Genomic DNA, 12,045 nt, shown 5'->3' with positions numbered 1-12,045 from the left:
TTGTAATGATTCATTAGAAAAACTACCATCCACATGTGTATCAATATTATTAAATTGTTTTTCTTATAACTATTAATAAGAATGCTTTTTAGACGACATATTCTGTATTTTCAACATATCCTCGATTATATTGCAAAGACACAGGAAAATTTCTCAATGATTCATTTAACAATCTATAATCTTTGATCCGTCTCACCATTAATGTAACCATTCTACCATTCAAAAACCTACATGAAAGCCTGACACACATATATCTATCTATAATTAATGACCATTTCAAGGCCCGATAGCGGGAAACCTCCGCATCTTCTCGCTAACAATAAATTCAAGGATACAAGCATAGACTTACATAGATTGACTGCGCGTATTCGAGATAAGAAGACAGCGTTAATAAGAAGGAACAATGGAGAATCATATGCTCCTTGTCAAAGCGAGGCAAAAATCGAACAAAAAAAAAATAGGAGAGCAATTTTCAGTTTATCTATATAAATCTATGGATACAAAATGCACGCGCGTACGCCTGTTAAAAGGAATAATGGCAGCGGATCGATGTCGAGAGAAGGATGCCGCGACGTTATCTCTCCTGTTGCGCACCGCGATGGCGAGCGCGGCCTCGGAAGTTGCCGCCACACACGCACGCATATGTGCGTGTCCACGCAGCGCAACGCAGCGCAGCGCAATGCAACGCAATGCAGCGCAGCGCAGCGCGCGCAGCACCGGTTCGACCGGAATCAAAGCGCTATCTCTCGAGCCCGCGCGGGCTCTCACGGGCACGAGTGTACGTACAACACGCACCCGCGGGTACACGCGCGGAAAGTCCGAGGCGAAGCTCAGACAGTCGATGGTCGCTTTGATGTGGCCGCCGCTCCGCTGCCTTTTCGCCATCCCGAATACCTTTATATACGTTTCTCGCGCTCCGCTTTTTCTCTCTCTTCCCCTTTCTCTCTTCTTTGCGTTAACGTAGCTCTCGATCGCCGTCTTACCGCAGTCATCTTTTTCCCCTCGACATGCTCTCCTTTCTGTTTTTTCGTTCTTTCCTCTCTCTCTCTTTCTCTCTTTGTATGTATGTACGCGTATATACAGTGTGTAAACTTTATTCCACTATTTACTTTACTTTCTTCTTACACAGGTTGGACTTTCCTCTCGAGTCAAGGGGGTAGCTTGCTGATGCTTTAGTTCTTCTGCGTGCGACACGAGAGATTTCGTGATTCTGGCGGAAATGGTTAGACGAGTGGCGAGCCGCGTGTTGAATTCGTAGAAAGATTAGTTTTCTAATTTCTCTATCAATCTGGCAAAATAACGTTATGAACATAATTTTATGTTTTGAAGGATATTTAGTATTCTATATGCCTATAATTATACGATTTTAGTTACTCTAATTTTAAGTTTTTTTTTTTTTTTTTCATTTAAGTTTACACACGACCTAGTTGGAAGAATTATGCGGCACATATTTCTGTTTTGTGATAATAATATTCAATTTAATAACAAAAAATTCTACATAAAAGCAAGGAAATTAAAAAATGTAGAGATAAATATGTGATAAAAAGATTCGGTTTTTTAAATCTTATTGTTAGACAAGTGAATTATTTTAGATGATAAAAATAATAAAATTTATAATGATGTACACGAGAGAAAGAAAGATGGAAGATAGAAATATCTTTTCGATCTTTAATTATCTTATCGATATTTCTGTCAATTACAAAAGAAATATATAAATTATATATAATTATATTAATTTTCTGATTTTTTCTGTATCCATATTTTCGTTTATATTTCAACATTTCCAGAATCTTTAATTCCGATTCAGTTAAATGATTCAGAGACTGTTCATTATTAAACCATTCTTAAATGTCACGCCTAGCGTGGATGCAGTAAATCGTTCTCTAACAAGGAAATCTCCGAAACGGAGCGGGCAATAAACTCTGACGGTGGTTAGTGTTGTACATCGATCAAGGGAGTGACGGAAGGCAAAATCCTACGCGATGAGCGACGTGGTCGGAATGTGAGACGCAGAAAAAGTCCCTCGCGCATAGAGCGTATCTTCGAGGATACTCTGATTCCCGCGTTCCTGCAGGATCAGGGAAGAAAGAGGTCTCACTCTCTCCATGTAGCACCTGTAACATATAGTCGCGCGTCCATCTGTCCGTTCCATGGCATCAGCGGGAAGGCAAGATCCCTGGTCAGCTTCTTGCTGCGCAATCAATCGAGCCGCCACCATTGCCTCTCCCCTTCGACCTTCCCCTCATTCGGCTTCGATGCTTTCCCACTAATGACACGAATTGTACTCGTGCACACGTAGATTATTTCTTTTGACTGTCTAGTGTTTAAGTATCGACGTCCACTTGTACAGAAGGCACGGGAATAATATTGAGAGAATGAACTTTGATGAGTATCAAAGACATGTGCTGCTTTACTTATTGAAATATACTAATGTTTGCAGTTGATATAAATTATATATTATAAATAAAATGTTATAGTAATAATCACATATATTTTATATGATATTATTAAATCATGAATTTACACACATTAATAATATTGAATCTTACCTTTCATTTTCTCGGGAAGAAAATTCATATTAATATTTTATGTCGTTACGTGTAAAAATTCCTTCTCTTTTTATGTTTGTACAAATGATGAATTTTGCAATGATTTTCGTAATGATTCATCAATATATATACTGCATATATTTTTAAATTTTCATATATTCGACAGTTTGCATATATAAGGAGCGAAGTAAGAATGCAAGCAAGGCGTAGTATTTAAATAATGTACGCTAAAAAATTCGCCACACGTTGGCAGGTAGAAATCTACATACTATACGATCTTTTCCCTAGATCTCCGTGTCGGATCACGATGAAACGATGGGTCAAAGAAATGAATGACGGAGACAAACGGACGGTAAGAGAGTCACGCTTTTAACTTTTCCAATTTCGGGAAGAATCGGATTATTTCTACGTTTTCTCTTCTCGCCTTTTCTGGAAGAGCTAAATGACATAGAGAGTGACACATTCAAGTTCCGTATTCTTTTATGCTTCGCAATCGAATTTTAAGAGATTTTAATAGATTCTTTCTCATAACAAAATTATCTCTATAATAAATTAAAATAATTGTGAGAAACAGAGTGATATAATACCTTTATAAATTCTAATATTATTTCTATTATTAGACAATTGTATTATATAATGCATTTTACAGTACATTTAAAAAAATATTTAAATTTTATAAAAAATTGTGCAATTTGGATTTTATCTTGTTACAAAGAATAATAAGTTTTTTTTCTTATTTGTCGGTTTTTCGAAGGATTCATCAGCTTTCTTTTCGTGGGATTATCAGGTTGAACGTCTGAATCGATGCGGCGAGTAATACCTGCTGTATTCGATATGTCAGGATATACACCGGCACGCCATAATTAACAGTAGCCACGTTGCAAGTTGAGTATAATGGCGGCGTTACTTTGAAGGAAACCCCCCACGCACAAGCATATGCTAATTTATTATTTTTTGAGTATGCTGTTGATCTGGATATTGTTTCCTCTCTCTCTTTTTCTTTTTCACTCTCTTTCTTTCCCTCTGATTCACAATCAACCTCGTTTATTTAAAGAGAAAAAAATGACTAGTCGGCGTTGTACAAAGTTCCATTGTCCTTTTTTTTGTATAAAGAAAATGAAGAGAGCAAAGAAGTTATATATAAATTGACATGGTTGTTTTTATTGAGCGCAAAGAATACTGTACATTTCGATATTTGAAAGAAATTAATCCTCCTGTCAATGAACAGGTATCCGACTACCCAAAGCAACTTTAATGTTATATTAATGTTCTCCAAATAAAACACAAAGAGCCTTTGTATTAGGAAACCCCTAAAATATAACGGGAAAGAATGTTCACTGCAGCTGCTATAAAGAAATTGTCACAAAATTTTGAAAACATGCAGAAAATATTTAGATATTATATATTGATGGAAAAGTGAAAAAGTAAACATTAACAGAAGGGTTAAATTAGTATCTCCTATATTTAAAAAAATTTCAAATTTTTTCTATTTATTTGCTTCTATTTTTTAATTTACTTTTATTTTTTTAGCCAAAAGAAAAAGAGATAGAATTCGTTATAATGACAATGAGCCATTTTCTTCTTTTAATTTCTTTTCTTCTATTTATTTACAGTTTCTTTTGTAAAATATTTTTTGTATATATTTTATACTTACAATTAGCATGCTTTATTTGCAAATTTTCATCAAAGTTATCCACACAAAGTCACGACATAGATTGAGAAATTCCTATTCGGAGAAAACAGGTCGTGCTCGAAGAGAACCACGTCCGACTTTCAGTTGCAGACTTTACGACGCCGCGCAATGATCAACCTGACCACTTTGCTTTATTTGCATTTAAACGGCTCGCCGCGGTTGACAAATGAGACTGATATTATCGAACAATCGATTGTCGTCCGAGAAGGATCGCTTTGCAGGCGCCGACCGACTTGGCTGACGAATCTTTTAACTACACGCGCCTTGTTTTAGGAAAAGAAAAGGAAACAAAAGAAGAGAACAATCGGTTCTTGTGATATGTTCGTTCAAACGAAGCATCGTGTTTCTCAACCCTCCCGCTCCTCTTCCTTCCTTTGTCACCGTGTGATTTATCTCTTCGCGGACCCAAATCTATGGGAACAAACGAAAAGAGCGTATCTGCGAAATTCGGAAGTAGGTGCCTAAGAATGCGGGCGCTTGATTCTTTCTATGAGCATCATTAATCTTGCAATATGAAGAATTATTCCAAGTCGTCATCAGTTAATAATACTGATTGTGAATGATATTCTGAATTATAACAGGTGAATGTTCTTTATATTCACAGACATTTATTCATAAAAAATTTAGAAGAGGTTTATGTATTTATTTATTGACGCGCGATTGTATGGAATAGAATCTCAGACTTTGCTATTCATCAATCGTAGAGATATATCTGAATTTTAATAAGCGATATCGGTTTCAAGGGCAGAAGGTTTATGAACCTCAAGAAGAAGAACTCCTCTTTCTTGGGACTCGACTCCTGGCGTATGTCACGGAGGAAACTCCGCGCGGGGCAATTACAATATTTCCTATGTTGCGAAAGAGGATGGGCTTGGCTGACACTCTGACAGCCCGTAGTCAAATGTTCCACGCTTCCCTGCGTTCGCGTCTCGAAGCACGAAACGTAAGCATCTATGCACATGCCCGTTTCCTTAACAGTGGCTTGTAACGCGGCAGTACACAATTAGAGTCTTTTCTCGCTCCTTTCACGTGCCTCCCGATAAACTTTGAAGAAAAATGGTTTCACTCTCATACATTATACTTAATTGGGTGATTACGCCAAGAAGAAGGAGCGAGGTGCTCTTAAACATTTCCTCGCGCTCTCACCGTATTCGATTCTCAATTTTTTCATCGCTGCTTATATCGTAGATATAACCGCGGGGTAAAAACTATATTTCCTGACGCGAGATTTATATTTCAACATAATAAATGAGATGTGCGGTCACGCCGCACGTGTGAACACACAGTTTTTCCCACTTCGTTAATTCACAACCGCCCGATCACGTGGCCGGCTTCTGTAGACAGGATCGATTTCTAATGACACTCTCGCATCTCGTGATTTACGAGCCTTCTCGACTACGGGCTCTTTGATATTCCTAATAGCGAACGGATCGCGTCTCCGTGGCGGCAAATCGCCGGTCCATCGCCGGAGCTAGAAGGTAACGTCGAACGATCCGAGGAAAGAGAGGGAAGGAGTGAAGGAGTAGCTCCCGCAGGTGGACGCGTTGCGCAAACCAAAATCTCATTATCGCGAGACAAAGGTGCGACGATTAATCATCGTCACCGCTACGGCGGACCCGTCTAGCTCGCGGCGGAAGCGCGAGATGGAAGACGCGAAGCGAAGAGGCTACGCGGCGGCGGATGAGAAGGAGGACGACGATGAGCAGGAGGAGAGGACGAGGAAAGATGAGGGACGAGCGTCAACGCACGGTGGTCGTCAAAGGTCCATGCGGAACTAAGTCGCACGCCCTTTGTCCTGCCGTGCTTGCCATCGACCTCTTACGATTTCTTTCGAGCAACGAGGCTCGATTCTTCCATCATTCGACACGCTTCATCTGCGTACGTCATTCGAAGACTCGTACATGCCTATCGAGTCGTAGTAGCGTCGAACGCGTTAAATTTGTAATTACATTTATTACCGAGGAATCATGTATCTTCCAAGATTGTCCCGACAGATCGAATCGATAGATCGAATTGTCGCATGACGGGCGCATCAAATTCAGAGGCCCTTCTTTGGTACGGTGTAATTCCAAGACGGGATGCTATTTGTTAGGCTCGGCATTGTAAACGCGATGTACCTTATAAGCTTCATGTTATACATGACATTACGATGATGTGTGTGTGGTAATTACTTAAATTCTGGGACAAAATTAATATTAATTTTAGTATTAAATTATATTTATAATGCTAGATTCGCGATTGCCATGAATTATATCAAGCGCTTCCGATTAATCAAACGTGAAATTGCGCTGTCCTATTTACCATCGGCCTAAAAAGAAGCACGGTTCAATATGTTCGATATCGCGATAATTTATCATAAGTTGCATGTCCTCAGACGAAGGACGCGCAACTTGTTTTTCATTAAGTCCTCCTCTGCAAACATTTCAGTATTTGCGGGAGACACGCATGTATTCCGACTACGTCCGAGTCTCTCCTAATTATCTGAATTATCGCGCGACCGCTATCGGGTCCCTCATTACGCGAAGCATCCTTTCGCGGCGTAGAAAAGGCAATGTAGCAAGAGGCATAACGCCTGTCGCTTCGCCACCGAGGTCGGAGCCGATCGAGCGCGCGTAATTATTGGGTTCAGAAACGAGTCGGTGTCGACAATGAAAAATACCAGGAGAAGGATTAATCCCTGCCTCGCGGCATCGACGTGTCTCGATGCGTCCTCAGGGCCGAAGGACGTTTTCTCTCTCTTCTTACGGAAGTCCACCGTTCGAAATCTTGCGGTGCACGTGGTGCCCATCAATCTTGTTTATGCATATTAGAGATTACGCGTATATGTAAGTACATCGGGCGATACACGATATCGCGGTGGGAAAAAAAGGATTAACTACGTTGTCGTGCATCAATCTCCGCTCTGCGAGAGCTTCTTCTTTCCGCCGACCGGTTCCGCAGTGAATCCCTTCACCGTACAGTGTTATTAACCGCCTTCGTTTCTTTCTCGGGCATTAATGTTACATTCTTTTCAGGGGAAATATCTCGATAGTATCACTGTTATTCGACACGCCTTATTACGAGGTGAAATCGAATTTTCTACTATTGAGTAAATTATGGAATCGACGACTTGACATTATCTGAAATCACGCGTGCAAATGTATATGTGTAGGAAACGTTTGCGATGACTTGCTCTCACGGATGCGTTAATGTCGCGACATAATTGATCCGGTATAGGATAGATAAGAAAGAAGGATGCGCAGCGCACTGGAATTTCGATAAGAAGGAGCTGCCGGACGTGCGAACGCTATGATAATCTCGATACATGGTGTGTCACCGGAGGTGGTCCGCGATGATGAATGCGAAGCCTTAGGCGGACCTCAGGAGAGGACGGCAGGTAGCCGGGTAGCCGACAACACACAGCAGGGGGCTCTTCTCATCTCGGTGATTCAGGTGTATTGAGTCGAACAGCGAAGCAACATTGGCTCTCCCCATAAGTCTGAAGAAAAGAAAGCGATGCAATGTAATCGGGACGATGTAACTCATGATGTGACGACAGGTGGAAGATGCATTGCGGCGTATTAATCCCTTTAGTATAGAGTAAAATGCGTTCCAAAATTCGTTAATTTTTATTAATTTAACGTTTACGTAAATTTATATAAATTTCTTTTCGCATATCGATTATTAGATGCGTTAAATTTTTTTCACGAGTAATAATCTTATGAAAAAAACATACGATCTCTTAAGTAAAAATACCACAGATATTTTTCAAGGAGTGTCACCTACACAAATCGTGGGAGCATTGCGTAAAGTCAGAGAGAAAAAAGATCGAAATTAACGACATGATCTTCCTGTGTAGGCGAGGCGCGGATCTTGGTTGTTCAACGCCAAAACAGGAGTCCATAGACTTGTCTGGCGCCGGAAGTGATTAATTTTACGAGCATGTACTTGTTGTACAATCATAGATACTTAGTGGACGAAAGGAAACGTTGTCGTAGATGTCTTTCCAACTGGATGACCGCTCTCGTAAAAGCGACAATAAATTATATTGACCGCTGACCGCCAGCTTGTGACTTGAACAACACAAAATCATTGAAGCACTGAGATAATAATATGCATTTAAATTGCAGACAAACTTTTAGACAGAAAAAAGAAAAAGAAAGATTTGCTAACAATAAGTTCTTTTAAAAATTAATTAAAATAGACAAGTCTTGCTTTGATTGATTGTCGCAAATATGCCATATATTGCATCGTATAAATATAACATTATTTAAAAAGTTTTTCAAAATGAAATTGTCAATATATAGGAGTAGCTTTAATAAATATATAGTCTACTTAAGTGTGCATTAACTCACAAAGATGGATATCTCGGAAAATCCTCGTGCGAACGAGATCGTTGCACTCGATAAACGATTTCCCCATGACTATCCCAGACACTGACTTTCGTGGGAGATTATTACGAGTCCTTAAATGTGCCGGGGAAGCTTTTAAGACTCTTCTAGCGAGGTGCTTGAGATGCCGCGATGTGACGAAGCCGTTTTTTGCTCTTCTCTCGTGTTGTTTCAGCTGCATCGTCTTTGTTTCTCGTTTAATTGGAAATCCTTCGTTATTTTGACATCTCTCAAAGAGAAGACATCTTTTGCAATTGTGTATCTGAATAATCGATATACAGAATGTGCCAGGGTTACTGCTAATGGCAGATTCTTGGGATCATTTGGAGATTTTTTTCTCAGCAAAAATGTCAAGACATCAATAATTTTGAAGTTATAAGTGTTCAAAAAGAAATACTCTTCTCAAACTTGGAGAGAATTAAAAGATCAAAACTATATTCTTCAGTTAATTTTAGATAGAATTTATTTTAATACAATTTTAATTTACAAAGATGTGATGGGAAAAATTAGAAACTTGCGAAAAATGATGATCTCTTTCAACATTTCTGTTAAGAAAAAATCATCTCAAAATCATTTTAAAAATCTGCCATTAGCATGCGATACAATGATTCTTGGAACTAGATGTGTACATATATGTATATGTATGTCATATGTCAATTTTAAATAATAAATTAAATATTATTATTATTTTTTCATAATATAATAATTAAACATTAATATATGAGCACATTTAGAAATTATACATTATATTTGTTAAATGCATTCTTCTCTGCCGCATTTATCATCCTAAACATCAAATAAATATTCTTCCAGAGATAGCAAGCCATAATTAGAAAAGCAAACGGTGCGAAGAGAAATTTCGCGGCCATATATCTGAAGGAACTGCGTTTTCGCGTGCATTCGAAAGGCGAGGGAAGCAGTTTTCGAGAAACGCGCAGGTTTGCATGGGGTTGGTATAAGGGGCGGGTCGCATCCCCATGACAACCGTTGGCCCCGCTGATGAATCGACTTCGTACGCGGCACATCGGTACACCGGTGAAATACGATTCCTGATTACCACGCAAACTTGGGATTCCTAATTAACAACGAGCGCGTATTTGTTGCTCGAGTTACAACTTTCGTGGGTTCCTACTCGGCCACGCGCGTGGAAACCAGCTTTGTAATCCGAGCGTTGATAGGCGCTTTTTGAGAATAGGTTCAATTATCGTCTGCTGTTACAAGCTATGAACAACCGATCTAAACCAATCATATTTAAAGACTGCGATTGAATAAATGAATTTTCCAATAAAGTCACATTTAAATGCTTTAATATGGAATTTAATATATTAGTACAATAAATTTATAAAATTCTGATAGAAATATATGTAAAATTGATGATTTTCGTAAGAACTTGTAACAATATCTAAATTTATTATGCCGTATACGCTTATCAAAATTGCTGGGCTATTGTTTTATTATCTTTTCGGTACAATAAATGGTACTCATATCTACAAAAAGAAGTACATGTTTTACTTCTGAGCAAAAAGTAACGCGCTGAGCGAACGTCGCGAATTTAAGATGTATCGACGACAGAGGAAAAATTTCACTATCCTTCTTCGGGAAACTTTCCTCAGGGAGATGGAACGCAAAGTCACACGAATGCGCGCACGTTTCTGACAAATGTATCGCAAATTGTCGCTGCAAAGTGCTTAATGCAATCGTCGCGCGACGAGGTGCGATTCGCGACGGCAGAGGAGAAAAAGACAAGGAGATGAGGACGAGGAAAGGAGACTCTCAGAGGAGAGACGAGCCATTTCGTCGCGCCCGCCCACGCTAAAACTTCGAGTCCGATGACGAATCGTCGGTGTCGCAATGAAAGCATCATCGGCGAACGCGACGCAGCCTAATGGCTTGATAATGTCACCCGCGAAGATAATCGAGCCCGAGATCGCTCGGCCGATTTTTCTACTCCCGCGGATTTTAGAAGCGACACGGACCGATTTTCCACCTCGCCTCGAGAGTGCACACCGCATATTTTTGCCGGGAAGTTACGCTTTTAAGACGACGCGATGAAAACTTCACGCAAGTTTATCGTATCTTTATTTCGTTCATTCCTAATTTTTTTTGTTCTTTCATTTATTTATAAATTTCTTTGAATTATTAAAAATTGAAGAGCTAAGAGTCTTCAAGAATTAAATGATAAGCGAATGATCATCTCAATTACAATATTTTTATATCCATGGAACGATTAATAATCAGATGACAATCAGCTGACGAATAATTTGTGAATTTTTCTTTTCATATATTTCTAGGATATATAAGTAATATATTAATTTTGAATTATCAGAGTGTATTTAGAAGCGTCGTATTGTCAGATTGATCCAATAGTGAACTTGACAACGGATGGACGCTGCTGCAGCATAATGGATTCAACGGTCCATAAGGGGTTGGGTCGGTGGCTCGGTTGCCCTCAAATCATCGCGAGAGTGTGAGGCAAATGACGTTCGGCCACGCGGAAGTAACGCGATAATGGCTGCCATGAAAGGTCCCTACCATGATATCTGTTGCTTTGATGTGTTCTCTCTTAGTGCCTCCGCTCTTAGGCTCTCACCCTCGGTCGATTTTTATTCTTTTTGTCGATACTTCACATGGTCGATTTATTGGATTAATAACATTTCATTCAGCAAATTTATTAATTGTTCATTGTGAAACAGCAATCAATAATCACTAATACGATATTGAAAAGATTGGTCATTTTAAATATAAAACTGTTTGTTGTTTAAGAAACATAGTGATTGCGAACTGCAGAAAATATTAAAAAAAATAAATTTATATTTGTAAAAAGAATCAAGCATGATAAGCTATGATATTTGCAACAAATTGAAGAGGTTCCATAGAGATTCTCGCGGCAGTTGATCGAAATTATTGTTTGATAGAGGCATAAGTAATCTCTTCTTATGACGCTCATAACTAAAGAACATTTATCGTGGGAAAGAACGTTAGAATATACTGCTATAAAACTCACTGAATCACGCAATCATTATCGATGATATAGAAGATGCTGACGTAACGCGAGGCGGACATTAATAAAAATACTGAACGATTCTGCGAGCGCACGAGTCAGTAATCTCCCATTCAGAAAAGTTAGCCGGGCATTTCAGGTTAATTCGCTACTTGCATTCCGCTCAATGGCTACACGTGAGTGCTACGGACGCTGTAATGAATGGGCACGAGACGATGAGGGTTGGAATGGTGCATATCTCTAGGTGTCGTAATCTGTTAGATCGCCATCAGATATTTTTGCAGTATTTTATTATAGAAATTATATATTTCTTAACAATTTTTCTCACGATTTGCATAATATTTATACCATATTTTATAATTCCTTGCTATATATTAAAATTATATATCTGCAATCTGAAAGTATATCTCAATCATGACAGTTAATAAAAAT

This window comes from Camponotus vicinus, unplaced genomic scaffold (assembly GCF_025532165.1).
Source record: "Camponotus vicinus isolate PSW18456_S1 unplaced genomic scaffold, iyCamVici1.0 SCAF_4, whole genome shotgun sequence".
Lineage (NCBI taxonomy): Eukaryota > Metazoa > Arthropoda > Insecta > Hymenoptera > Formicidae > Camponotus > Camponotus vicinus.
The sequence above is the reverse complement of the archived record's forward strand: the minus strand, read 5'-3'. Positions refer to the sequence as shown.